General features: G+C 42.5%; 1 long non-coding RNA gene across 1 annotated transcript in view; it reads left to right on the top strand.

Moving 5' to 3' along the window:
- Window positions 1-5,380, top strand: part of LOC309527204 — a 177,095-nt gene extending 171,715 nt beyond the window's left edge. The window contains exon 5 of the long non-coding RNA XR_014217133.1: window positions 5,329-5,380. This is a non-coding gene — a long non-coding RNA (uncharacterized lncRNA). The remainder of the gene's footprint in view (window positions 1-5,328) is intronic.
- The last annotated feature ends 8,961 nt before the right edge of the window (window positions 5,381-14,341 follow it).

Genomic DNA, 14,341 nt, shown 5'->3' with positions numbered 1-14,341 from the left:
GGGCTGAAGGTTGCCTATGCCTGGTTAAGACCCTCTGTCATGTCATGATTTGATCTAATGTGGGTTGCAACAGCAGCAGCACCAACATGCAAATGTAGGGTAAAAAGAAATGGCTCCACAAATGAAAGTGGGTCTAGGTTGAATGATTAATGTTCTCAATGGCCCGTTGACTTCTGCAAAAGTAGCTCAGAATCAATGGCTTGGAAATCATCACCATTGGTTATTTGTGACAGGAACAGTGGTCTCAATTATCGTATTTCACCCACAAACCATTTTCACATAATGTTCTGATTATTTATTACAGTGTATAACTCTCAAATGACAAAGTCAGTCAATTAAAAATTCTAAAAGTGGGATTTGAACATTAGAGAGAAGAGGGGAGAGATCAGTCAGACTGTGCAAACTGCAAGCCTGATTAGAGTATGTTTTTTCTGTTTCCCAGGTAATCGCAGCAATAATCCTGGGCTTCTTGTTTTATCTAGCAATCACAGGAAGTTCCAGCCATCATTCATAATAACAGTAACATTTGTCAATTTAATCTCAACTGTGTAAACAAAGAGGCTGAAAGCAATTTCTTCTGTGGCCTCTTTTGGGTAGGCTTCAGATTGATTACTACTCGGCAACATGTAGTTTAGATGTATTTAATGTAATTATTTAGCAAGGAAACGGTTGTGTATTTTTAAACTTTTTCAAGGTAGAGATTGCCACTTCATTTCCTCACTTGTTTTCATGTACACAGAAATGTGAGCAATTGGGCAGGTTTTCAGCAACTGGGACCACATGTTTTCTGCTCTTGCAGTCAAAGAGGGAGGGGGTCTTCACACACACAAGAAGAATATTCTTCATTTAAGTATTTCAAATGGCAAATTATCCTCCTCACCTCTGTTGCCTTGGCAATGTTCCTGCATGATGTTAACCTAATACATCTCTCTCTCTCTCTCTCTCTCTCTCTCTCTCTCTCTTACTTATATTCTGCCTTTTTGTCCCATTACTGTGATGTCCAAGGCAGCTCACAACAATGGAAAAAAACCAAAACACCTAGGATATAAATTTTTAAAAGCACCTGAATTCAGCTCACCCTCATTGGTGGGTAGTGTTGTGGCCAGGCCCCAGACCCACAAGTGATCTGACAAATGGCAGGTTGGATTGCCCAGCTGCCAGCTTTTGGTTAATGCCAGCAGCCCTTGGATGGGCGTTCGCCTAGCAGCAAGCCCAACCAGCCAATGGGGATGCTTGGGCCCGCCCCCAGGGGTCATTAAATTGTGGTTTGCCCTGCAGTCTTTCCTACCTGAACAGATAAAGCAGACAAAACACATGTTTAAAACTAGGGCATAAGAAACTTAACACAGACTTTACTGGGCATTTAAATGCCATCACAGATTAGACCAGAAATATCTTAGAGGGCAGAGAGTTCCACAGCTTGATGGAAGACCCTCTTTTATGTACTGACCCAGTCACATCTCTGCTAATGATGAAATGTTGTGTAGGGCCTTCCCTAATGCCCTGTGTGGATCATGTGGAAGAAGATGGTGCTTTAACTATACAGCCTCACCAAGATCCTATGTGCTCCATTTCCCACTAGATGAAGTTTGTGAACACTTCTTGCTCTTGCTCACAACCATCACTTGACCACCCAGGAGCAAAGCTGGATCCAGGAGCCTACCAAAAATGCAAACCTGATTCTTTAAGGGAAATGCACTTCTATTCCAAACAGGCTGTATCCCTAGTCACACGCCATCAGTCATACCACAAGAGTATTTCTTTTTTTAACAAGAGTAAGTGTCCATTGATAACCCACACCCAGTCCATCACAGGTCTCAGGAACCAAATTAATACTTTCCTGGGGTGTAATGAAAAGAAGAGATAGCGTTGTCATCGAGCTGTTTGCCAGAAAAACCTGAACCTTACTGGGGGGAAACTAGGAAAGGAATCAATCTTAAAGACAGAACAGCTTTTACCAGGTGTTGTAACTAATTGCCTGGAATAATGATATACTGCCTAGCAAGAAAGTTATAGTAGAATGGCTCAAATTAAAAGCAAGTAATGATGACAAAGGGAACTTAGTTACAATGACTTCAAGGAATTTCCAGGAGTTTCCTACTTGTAAACCTATCCAGAAAGTTGATAAATGGATTCTTTTGAACTTGATTGGTCAGTTGCCAGGAGTTGAAAAATGTATTGAGTTGTACTTCTTCTTTCCAATGTAAAGTGTATAAAAAGAGAATGTTAGTTTCATTGCATACCCAGGCGCATGGTGCCTGCTGCTCAGTGCAGAGTCCTAGCATGGAATAAGATACAGGACATTGGTGTTGAGTTGAAATATGCCACAATCTTTATTGATTACAGATGGAAGAAGGCTGTGGCCAAGCATTGTGTATATATCCAGTATCATGCACCCTGACTGTTGGTTGATAAGTAGGTGTGGATCAACCCTGACTAGGAGTGACCCCTTGACTTGGTGCTACAAACCCACCTTGACAGGTGCTACAAACCCACCAAGGCTGACACTGGGAAGAGTGCAGTAGCCCCTTGGCCCCTGTGTGGGCTCCTGAACAGAGACAGTCCTTCCTAGATTCCTTTACCAGGGTACCTGATCAGCTAAGGATACAACCTTGTGCCTTAATCCCCAAAGTTGTGACGTTTGATATGAGGTGGGCAAAAACCTGCAGAACAGTCAATTTGTCTGCAGGAAAAAAATCCTTCCTGGCCCCAAATATGGCAACTGAGTATACAGTGGTACCTCTGGTTACGGATTTAATTCATTTCAGGGTGCCTTGTGCGCTCCAAAAAATCCGCAACTAAAGGCACTGCTTCTGTGCACACGCATGGCGCGCAGAGAGCCTCTGTGCATGCGCGAGCGTCGAAACCTGGAAGTATACACTTTCGGGTTTCCTGCGGCCGTAACCCGAAGTTTCTGTAACCTGGAGGTTATGCAACACGAGGTACCACTGTACTATAGTAAGATCTACACCAGGCACCCCCAACCTTCGGCCCTCCAGATGGTTTGGACTACAATTTCCACCATCCCTGACCACTGGTCCTGTTAGCTAGGGACCATGGGAGTTGTAGGCCAAAACATCTGGAAGGCTGCAGGTTGGGGATGCCTGGTCTGTCTACACTGTCCTGCCCACTCAACCTCAGGCAGGATGGCTGGATGCAGAGGAGGGTGGGAGGCACCAGCTGGAAAAAACCCAAGGGAACCCCCAAGGGAAGAAGGTTCAGAGCCAGTAGATTGGTGGAATGACAATGAATGGTCAGAGGAAAGAGAGGTGGCAGACTGAGAGGAGAAGGTGCCAGAAGCTGAAGAAGCAACAGGGTTTCATGGGCAGGAAGAGCCTGTGTCCAGAATCAGAGGCAGAAGAGGAGGCTGAAGAGCAGAGGGGCCAAGAGGCAGAGCCCCCCCGCCCCCCAGTGTAAAAACAATGGGCCATATGTGTCACATAAAAGAAAGGAGTGGGGAGGGAGAATATGCACAAATAGATGTCCTCTTCAGTCAGGGAAATCTTTCCACTGTGAGCAGCCCCCTGCCTGAAAAGGGTGAACTCTCAAGGTGTGGACTTGAGCTGACAGACAGCTGGCATGAGCCGCGCCATCTAAGGCTCCAAGCTGAGAAACAGTAGGTAGAGAAGCAGTAAGTGGTCAGAAACACTGCACACGCACGCAGACACGCACATGCACACACCCCACATTCTCTTGTAGGACATCACTTGTTTAATTCAAAAAGGAATTCTCAGTACAGCTGCCTTTTCTATAACCTGATGTGTAAGAAGCCCAAGCAGTCAGTAAGCCTCTAACAGAGATAATCTGCTCTTTGACATCCCAGTTGCTACCCTAAATGCATTTACTCATGATTATGTTCCATAGATTTCAGTGGGATTTATTCATTCATAAATGCAGGGCCTGAATCCTTTTAAAAATTAAAGGCAGACTGGTGCCCAATTGATGTATTCTGCAGTGGTTTGGGAGAAACAGTAATGAAGCGCTGGGGAAATGTTTGAATGCATATTATTTCTTTCTACAGTTGTAAGATTCAGTGGGAATAAATGGGAGAGTCTTTGTTAATATAAATAAAAGAGTTTCTTCTATGTCATGACACATAATGATGCATAACTTGATTTTAGCAGCAGCATCATATAGTTGGGACACTTATTAACAATATGCCATTTTTGTGAGGGCAGGATTTTCCAGGTTGCTTTTCTTTATATGCTATTCCCATGTTAGTACACTAGTTAATACACAACAGACTGACCAGAATTTCAAATATTGCTGTTGAATTATCACCATTCTCCATTCAAATTCCTAACTGGCTGAATGTTGCAGTAAGAGGTGCTGTCAACTTTCTGTGCTTCTGTCCCACGAATGGGATGATTAGTGAGGAGAATGCCTTCTCTGAGTTGGAAAATTGTTAAAACACAGCAAAACAAAGGAAACGGATTGGGACTTACTGATCCTACCACACTAAAAGAGGCCACAATGCCACCCTTCAAATTACGGACCAAAATTATGGACCAAAAGCCCAGGTAAAAAGAAGAGTCATAACCTGGTGCCTAAAATTATTATTATTATTATTATTAAATAAATAAACCTACACCACCTGTGTGCAGTGAAATTAAATGAGCCCCCCGTCCCATACACTTAGTCTTATTCGCACTCTGTGTGCTTGTTGGAAGTCAATTGCACCACTATTTTTTTCCATTCAGCAGCCCAACAGCCCACAGATTAAAAACTGTTCTTTAACCTGTTGGTGCGGCTGGCTATACTTCTGTATCTCCTGCCCGAAGGTAGGGGATTAAAGAGGTGCTGGCTGGGGTGTGAGTCGTCCCTGAGAATTTTCCTCACTCTCCTGAGGCAGCGGTCTCCTGCGATGTCATCTAGAAAACTCAGGGGATAGCCTGAGTCACGTGCTGTATTCACCACCCTCTGTAGGGACTTCCTGTCCGTGGTTGTCAAACCAGCATACCACACTGTAATACAGTATGAAAGGACCCTTTCTATTGTGGACCGGTAGAAAGTGAAGATAATTTTTGTTTGACATTGTTCTTACGCAAGACCCTAATGAAATGGAGTCTCTGTTGGGCCTTCCTAACCACCTGGGTTGTATTGATTTTCCAAGTGAAGTCTTCACTAAGGTAAACTCCCAGGAATTTGAAGGAAGAGACTCTCTCCACACAGCCCTCCCTGATATACAATGGGGCTAGTTCCCCTCTCTTCCTCTGAATGTCCAATACCCTTTGTCTTACTGATATTTAGGTGCAAGTTGTTCTCTAGGCACCATGTCGAGACTTTTTGAACCTCATCCCTATACGCTGATTCATCTCCACCAAATAGATAAAGACAGCACCAAGCATGCCTCCCTAGTGAGAAGATTCCAGAAATGGTGACCACTACTGAAAAGACCTGGCAGAGAAGATGGCTGCCCAAATGGCTCCCACACTGTGACCAGGGCTGGCCCACCAGTGAAGTGAAGTACCTGTATCAGGCAGAAGTGCAAGAGGCAGTGCCCCACCTGCCTGTTAAGTATAGTTGTTTCATTGGAAAATAACTGCTGAAGACACAGCAGTGTAAAATTGAATTGAATCTATGCAGGAGCAGCAGAGTTCCTAACAATCAAACGATTAACTGAGGCTGTATCTCTGCTACTCTGCTACTCTGACATGAGGTGTTTAACTCAGGTCACATGAAAGAGATGGATATGCATATGTTAATTTGTGGATATCCATTTTCTGTGAGTTAGTCTTTGTTCTCTCGGGCCACCTGAAGAGTGTGAGGTGCTAATGACTCTCTCCAGGAGGAAACAACCTCCAGGTTGTTTGTTTGCAGGAGGGGCAATGCTATGTTCTCAGCTCTGCTTAGAAGAAATTAACATTTATAAGATGCCCAGCTGATGCTAGGATCAGCGCATGATTTTATGCAACTATCTGGATGTAACATAATTGCTGTAAGCCTGTTTTGGAGCAAGTTGTGTTAGTAAAGCTTTTGAACCATATTTTTGGACTGGACCATTTTTCTTTCAGGAAGCGTCCGTTTGTATGCATCCTCTTGCTTCCAAATGCACAATATTAATAACCACAGTACAGCCCCACGTCTTCTGCTTCTGCCAGATCAACCCCACCCCCCGCCTCATTTCGCCATTGGGAGGCATTCATATTTTCATACTGCATCACGGTGTGGTACGCTGGTTTGACATCAACTGATAGGAAGTGCCTACAGAGGGTGGTGAATACAGCACAAGATATTATGGGCTTTCCCGTGAATCCGCTGGATGACATCGTGGAAGAACATTGCCTCAGGAGAGTGAGCAAAATTCTTAGGAATGATTCACACCCTGGCCGGCACTTTCTTGATCTCCTGCCCTCCGGCAGTAGATATAGAAGCATGATTGTCACACCAATAGGGTCAAGAACAGCTTCTATCTGTGGTATGTTATGCTGTTGAATGAAAAGATAACAACATGGCAACTGACTTTCAGTTTTGGTGGGTGTGCATCGGTAAATGAGAGGAATTAAGACTAAGAGAGCTGAGTGGGGGGTGCTCATGTAATCTCACTGTATACAAGTTGTACAAGTGACAATAAAGTATTTCAATCAATTCAATTCCAGTGTGTGGCATTGCCACTTGTCTTCCCCACCCTGGGGCAGAGAAGGTGAGTGGCAACACTTGTGGAACACTCCAGCTCTCACTGAGTTCAGCAACAGGGGGGCTTTCCAGGAGCAGCAGCGGTGGTAATGGAACATGGCATGGCAGCGGGTAACACATCCCTGCTTTGCCTCATGTGGTAAAATAGAACAGGCTTTCCCTGATTGTGACTATATAAGTCTGTGGACAGGAACTGCCATTTTAAAATATTACTGTAAAGCTTAGAAGATGTTAGCTACATGCTCTATATAACAAACAAACAACACTCTTGTTTGTCTGGTGAGAAAGTGATGTGCTGCCTCGCAGCAGTGTTCTGAAGAGAATGAAAAAATATTAGGCAGAGGTCACCAAGTAACAGCCACAAAATTAACTGAGATATTAGAAACAGGGCCTGTGAATGGTGCAGACTTAACGAGCAAGAGCAGATCATTTCCACAGAGAGAAGGTTGAGATGTGATTAGACCCATCTGTAGATAGATTTGCACATGAAAATGTCACCCGATAAGAGCTGGCTCTTTAATTTTATTGACTAATGTATAATAAAATCCAAAGGCTGAATATGATAATTGGAATAATTCCAGTCTGAATGGATGGTACTTCACACTCAAGGTCTTTTAAAATGCAACCCTATGAATTGCTACTCAGAAGTAAATCCCAAGTAAACTGCAAACAAATAAACTAAGTTCAAGGAAGCTTACTCCCAAGTATGTGGGTGTAGGTTTACAGCCTGAAAAGTGTGCAGTTACAGAAATAATTGAAGGCTGCTTCACACAAGATTAAATTTCTTACAAAGAAGCTACTTTCATTGTTCAGATTTGCATAACTCCTTCAGTTTGAGCTAATTCCATGTGAAATTCATCTTGCATGCAGAAGCTCATAGAGACTGTGGAAGAAAATATTATTTTCCCTTGATGATTGCAGCAGTGGGATGGATCCAGAGAGGAAGGGGCATGTGAGAGACATTAAATTAAACCTGGGATACTCCCCTTTATAAAACTCATTCTTCAATGAGGTCAGCATTGAAGGCATAAATGTCTGGATGTGGATTGGCTAATGCTTGGAGAATATTACATTGTAGAGAGTGTGATTATATATTTTTCCATTAGTACATCAAAATTGTTTTTGATCAGATTATGTGTGGCTTTCTTCTATTTTATTACTGTCCGTTACAACACATCAAATTGACACAATTGCTCTTTCAGATCATGCACCAGTCTCTCTTGCTATGCAGCTATCTAATAAGGTGGAAGCCTTTGGCTTATGGTAATTAATTTTCTTTACACTTTTGAATGTTGAAAACTTATAACACAACTTTGGGGATATTTTTAAAACAAGGAGGACACATCTTGGGCAACTGAAATAGAAGCATACAAGGCTTACATACAAGGTAGGATTATAGCATATGTTTTTCATAAGAATGTTGCAGGAGGAAAATTTGGAGAAAACATTAAAGTCAGTCTGTGGCATCCCTTTCCTTGGAGCTCTACACTGAATGTTGCAAGGTGCTAAATATGAACTGAATAATCTACATTCTATTTGAGCAGAATCTGCATTGGCATGTGTGCCTCAGAGCAATGGGAAAGTGGAGCGAGACTGTGTAAAAAAGAACTCAGAATTTTATTCCACTGATTAATGGTGAACACAGTATGGTATATAGAACCCGAAAGAAATACATTTAGAGTTTCAAAGTACTATTCTAAATTATACAGGAAAGGTAAGAATCCTAGGGGTTGAGAATTTATTCCCTCGCCCCACCTCACAGTTGGTTCTCCTACAGCTAGATATGCAACAGAAGGAAATTCTCACAAAGCCATTAGAGGTAGAAAAAAATAAGATGCTATTGATAATAAAAAGGATGGGAAAGCTCCAGCAGTTTTCCTGCTGAATTGAATCAAGCATATTTTGATTGATTGGTCCCTATACTTCCCGAGGCTTATAAAGAGACCTTGGAATTATGACCCTTGTTAAGTTCAATGTATGGTGCTCATCTTTCTGCTATCCTTAAGCCTGGTAAAGACCATGTTAACTGTTTAAAGAAATGCCAATTTCTTTGGAATTAAAATACTGGCAGCATTCTTTGCCAGTCATCTGGGCAGTAATAGCAACAATGGTCCACCCGGATGTCATTGATCAATAGATGACAACTGGTATTTCTGAGGCAACTGGTATTTCTGAGGCAACGGGAACTGGTATTTCTGAGGTGAAGTTCTCATCTAACTCCCAATCATGGCTGAATCTACACTGATCTGGAAAACGCTATTAGAAAAAGCTATAAAAAAAATAGTTCCCAATGCAATTTCCCTTTGGAGTCAGATCGTGAGGTGTAGTGGTTAAGAGCGGTAGACTCGTAATCTGGTGAACCGGGTTTGCTTCCCCGCTCCTCCACATGCAGCCACTGGGTGACCTTGAGCTAGTAACACTTCTCTGAAGTCTCTCAGCCTCTCTCACCTCACAGAGTGTTTGTTGTGGGGGAGGAAGGGAAAGGAGATTGTTAGCCACTTTGAGACTCCTTAAGGGGAGTGAAAGGCGAAATATCAAGTCCAAACTCCTCCTCCTCCTCCTCCTCCTCTTCTCTACAGTGCCCTCTGATGTGACATTTTTATAACTCATTTAAAATGTTATAGCTCACGAGTGTAGATTAGTCCCATATCATTTAGGTTTTGGATCAACATGAATGGTATCCCACCACCTCTCATCCCTTACCCCCATACCAAGACATATCCCAATCATCTAGGTTTTAATCCTTGCAGGGTGGGAGGCAGCAGCTATTGGGGTTTTTTTGGGGGGGGGTTGGGGAGAATAGCCAAGACCACAGAATCACTCAGAATCTTAATAAGTCACTGGTTCAACTCAAGATACCTTATTAATGGTGCAATCCAACTTGAAAATGTAAGAACCTTCCATGGATCGCCTCCATTTACCTTGTAATTTGGGATTCACACTTAGCAATGTACAACCCCTAGCATTTTGTACTATTTTTGAAAGCGTCCAAAGCCCCAATATCTGCCTTCTGTAGATAACTGATATTTATTTCATTGGCTTTCAGGCTACAGTATCCCAGAAGAATGTTAGACCTTGGTTGTTCTTGTACAAGCCAGACTCCTTGAGCTTATCTTTATTCCCCTCACCAAGGCAGAGAATACAATTGGGCTTAGATACTCATTTTCAAGCTATTTGTAAATCCATCTGTCATGTTGATTGAGTCACTGAATTATTTGTAACATTCCTGTGGGAAAATAGATTCCCCCCAACCCCCCCCCCAAAGGCTTGATTACTTTGATATCAATATTAGCCCCAAGTAGAGATATACAGAAGAGTGAGGTTTATAATGCAGTTGTTTGCTTTGAGAAGAATTCCACACACACCACTGGCAGAGGACTTATAGTGCATGGGAAATAGACCAAGAATGAAAACAAGAACAAGATTATGAGGTTTAGAAAAGCAATCCACAGCTGCACAAAGATAAGTTAGAGGTGGAAGACGCAAGCTACGGCTGTACCATGTCGATTCTCAAAAACATGGTGAGCTTGTCGTTGAAAGATTAAGCAGGCTCGAAGCATTTGAAGTTCTGCAAACAGCCACACTGAAAAATTTTAAAAAGAAAAACAACACAGACAGTAAGGGGCTCCTCAGTGCCTCTGAGTATAAGGTCCAGCCAAGGGCAACAACTTGTAAATATTGCTGTTTCTAGTGAGGGCTCTTGTGGGTTCTGAAGGCTGCATTCTTTAACTGGAGGCTGAGTGGGTTTTGCTTTTCATGCAGCTCACGGATTCCTACATATACTTATGCCTCAAAACAAGTAAAGAAATTGAATCGTGTCTGAGGAGCTGAGCCTAGCACATTGATAAGCACAATAATCAACAGTGCTTTCTACCACTTCAGGGGGAAGAGGGATGCAAAGGATCGAAACAAAAAATATTGAATAAATATGTGGAATTGCATTATGTTGAATCCAGTTTTCAAGGTAGCAAGTCACTGATAATCAAACAAGCAGAGCAAATAGATGGGAGGAACTCCTAAAATATGTGTAGAGCAACCCATAGCATGGCATTCACTGACAGCATCTTCTGTGAGGTGAGTTATTAAGAGATGGTTTCTTATCTATGATACAATGTTATTAGCATCACATATCAGGCAGTTAGGCTTGTCCCAGTCGTCTGGAGGAGGAGGGAAATACTTAAACATGTTGCAGAGTTCCCCAAAAATAGACCAGAGGCAATTGTACTTCATCCAGCAGAGCTTCACTGCTACTGAAGGTGAATGAGCATAATGGTCACAAATTCAATACATTCAGGATTGGCACAGTCCATGGTGTGGATGAGAAAACTTGCACCATTTCGTTTCTTTATTCTTCCATGAGTCACCGTGCCTTATGTTGCACTACTTCAGACACCTTGTTTATCTATGCGATTGCCTAAGATTAATGTGTGAAAGTTCATTTTTGAGAATTAATTTCTAGAAATGAATCTTTGAGAATTAATTTCCAGAATTAATGTTCTACTTCTTTATGTTTCTTCAGTTAATTTGCATTTCTTTTTCTACATGACCAGTTTGGATGTGAATAATAATAATACTAACAATACAACCTTACTCAGGTGCAAGTCCCATTGAATTCAGGCAGGTGGCTTATTCCCAGGTATGTGAGGATAGGACTGCAGCCTAAAGAAATCATGGTCAAACTCCTGGATACGATTGGCATCTTAGATTATTCAGAAACATTCCAACTTCTCAGAACATAAAGCTGTCAGCAACAGGATGCTTGTAGGCCAGATTCTATGAGGGAAAGCATCTAAGCAAGCTAAGGATGGGAATACTGCACTGGAAGTATTTAACAAGGTGCAAGAGGCCAGTTGGTGTGTATGTGCATATGTGTATGCATGTATGTGGGGGCAGGAAGTGTGAAATTTCATAAATATAGAAGGAGCTTATTGCTTCCTAAAGAAGAAGAAGAAGAGGAGTTTGGATTTCATATCCCGTCTTTCACTCCCTTTAAGGAGTCTCAAAGCGGCTAACAATCTCCTTTCCCTTCCTCCCCCACAACAAACACTCTGTGAGGTGAGTGGGGCTGAGAGACTTCAGAGAAGTGTGACTGGCCCAAGGCCACCCAGCAGCTGCATCCGGAGGAGCGAAGATGTGAACCCGGTTCCCCAGATTACGAGACTACCGCTCTTCACCACTACACCACACTGGCTCTCAGCAAAAGGTGAGCAAAAGGTTAGATAAGATCTCATGACCATTTTTTTCTGAGAAACCCATCTAGGGGAGGTTTTTGTCTTTCTTGCTATTCAAGCAATGAACAATATGAAGGAGAGTGTGATTACATAAATTCCATTTTTGTGAGAGAGAGAATTGTGCAATATGGGGCAAGATAACACACAAAGAGACACTACAACACACATACACACTTCTAAATACAAGATGAGGTCCTGCTGGCTAGGGATGATGGGAATTGTAGTCCAACAACAGCAGGGGACCAAAGTTTGCTAAAAGCATTTCTTAATAAGATTTCTTACTGTGACTCTACTGAAACATTATGGAGGTCTTTTCACTTTGTGGTCTTTTCATTCATTCTGCAACAATTGTTCTTCAGGTTCTTGATGTTATTTGTTTCTGCAGCATCGTCTGACCAACCAGCATAAGAAAAACTGAAGTCTATTAATTCAGAAAGAACGTTTCTGTGTATTTCTCTCCCTTTCTTTCCCCTGCTCTCTGTCATGTTCATAACAGAGGAAAGAGCCTGATCAGCTTTGCGAATTTCTGGGTAGTGATTTTTACAGCCAGTCATTCAAGCTTTTCACTTCAACAGATGTAGTGTCTATTTTTAGTTCAGGCACCTCAGATGAGCTAATTCATCAGATGGACGCTGAAAGCAGGATGAATTGTGGAAATAACAAACAGATGTACTGAACCATGAAAGACAATATTAACGTATTTTAAAGGTGTGGCCATGAAGGAAGCCTCCCCTATGTGCTAAATTCCTTGTATTTAGAAGTGTGTGTGTGTTGCAGTGTCTCTTTGAGTGTTATCTTGCCCCATATTGCGCAATTCTCTCTCACACAAAAATGGAATTTATGTAATCACACTCTCCTTCATATTGTTCATTGGTTGAATAGCAAGAAAGACAAAAACCACCCCCAAATGGGTTTCTCAGAAAAAAATGGTCATGAGATTTCCTCTAACCCAAGTGACTCACAAAGACCCGAAATCCATTTTTGCAAAAACTCTTGCACGTCAAAAGGATCATGCCGTATTTCATATGATTTCTATGTAATTTAATTCAAATTTACTTATTTGCATAGTAAACACAGACCCCACTTTTCAAGAAAGCTTCTCTACTAAGCAGAGACACAGTTTGGTTAACTAAATTATATAATACAATATACGATCAAATAATATCATGGCTGTATGCAATAGATTGCTGCCTCCCACTGCAGTTGCACGGGCAGGATGCAAGTGGGCTCCATGGTGTTTTTCGAGGAAAGGCATGTTCCAGCCATTCTGTATTGTATAGGGAGGCAAAACAAGAATGAAATGTGAATAAAATGTGAGACACCAGAAAAATATTAGGAATGTCAAGATGATAACATGTGTGATCTTATATTCAGTACCATGCATGTCCCACATGAACACCTTTTCTACCATACCTCATGAACCTCCCTGGGGAAATATTTTCTCAGCGGGGGCCAGCCTACAAGTCAGATAAATAAAGGCACAGATCTAATCACAGTATCTCCTGATACCATACCCTCAAACATTTCTCCAATGAAAATAGGGATGTCCCATTCCATAACGATAATTTTACTATATATGCCCCACACATCTTATTAGTTTGTCCCAGCACTCTGGGCAGCTTCCAAAATATACATATATATAACATAATAAAACATTAAACCAGGGGTCAGCAAACTTTTTCAGCAGGGGGCCGGTCCACTGTCCCTCAGACCTTGTGGGGGGCTGGACTATATTTTGAAAAAAATAATAATGAACAAATTCCTATGCCCCACAAGTAACCCAGAGGTGCATTTTAAATCAAAGGACACATTCTACTCATGTAAAAACACGCTGATTCCTGGACCGTCCACGGGCCAGATTTAGAAGGCGATTGGGCCAGATCCGGCCTCTGGGCCTTAGTTTGCATACCCATGAATTAAACATTTTAAAAACTTCCCCATACAGGATTGCCTTCCGACGACTTGGGGGTCGGATAACTCCATACTTTCCAACATTTCTCCAATGAAAATAAGGACATCCTGAGGAAAAGCAGGAAGTGCCGGGATCAAATCAGAAATGGGGCTAACTTCTCTAAAACAGGGACATCCCTGGAAAATAGGGGCCCTTGGAGGGTCTGCGACACAGCGCAGGCCAAAACAGCCTTCTGCTAGAACATGTCGGTCCAGCCTGCATGGCGTTGGAAGACATGTGTGACATCATTTGATAGATATCACATGTGTGACATCACGCACATGCGACACGCACTGGACCCCCCCCCCCAATCTTGGGCCCTACCCAGTGCCGGTGAAGACGAGCATTTATCCAATGCTAATAACACTGCCTGGGATGCAGGTGGCGCTGTGGGTAAAACCTCCGTGCCTAGGACTTGCCGATCGTATGGTCGGCGGTTCGAATCCCCGCGGTGGGGTGAGCTCCCATCGTTCGGTCCCAGCTCCTGCCCACCTAGCAGTTCAAAAGCACCCCTAAGTGCAAG

Source organism: Podarcis vaucheri (genome assembly GCF_965113315.1).
Source record: "Podarcis vaucheri genome assembly, chromosome: 1".
Lineage (NCBI taxonomy): Eukaryota > Metazoa > Chordata > Lepidosauria > Squamata > Lacertidae > Podarcis > Podarcis vaucheri.
Note: the sequence above shows the minus strand (reverse complement) of the source record. Positions and strands in the feature narration are given on the sequence as shown.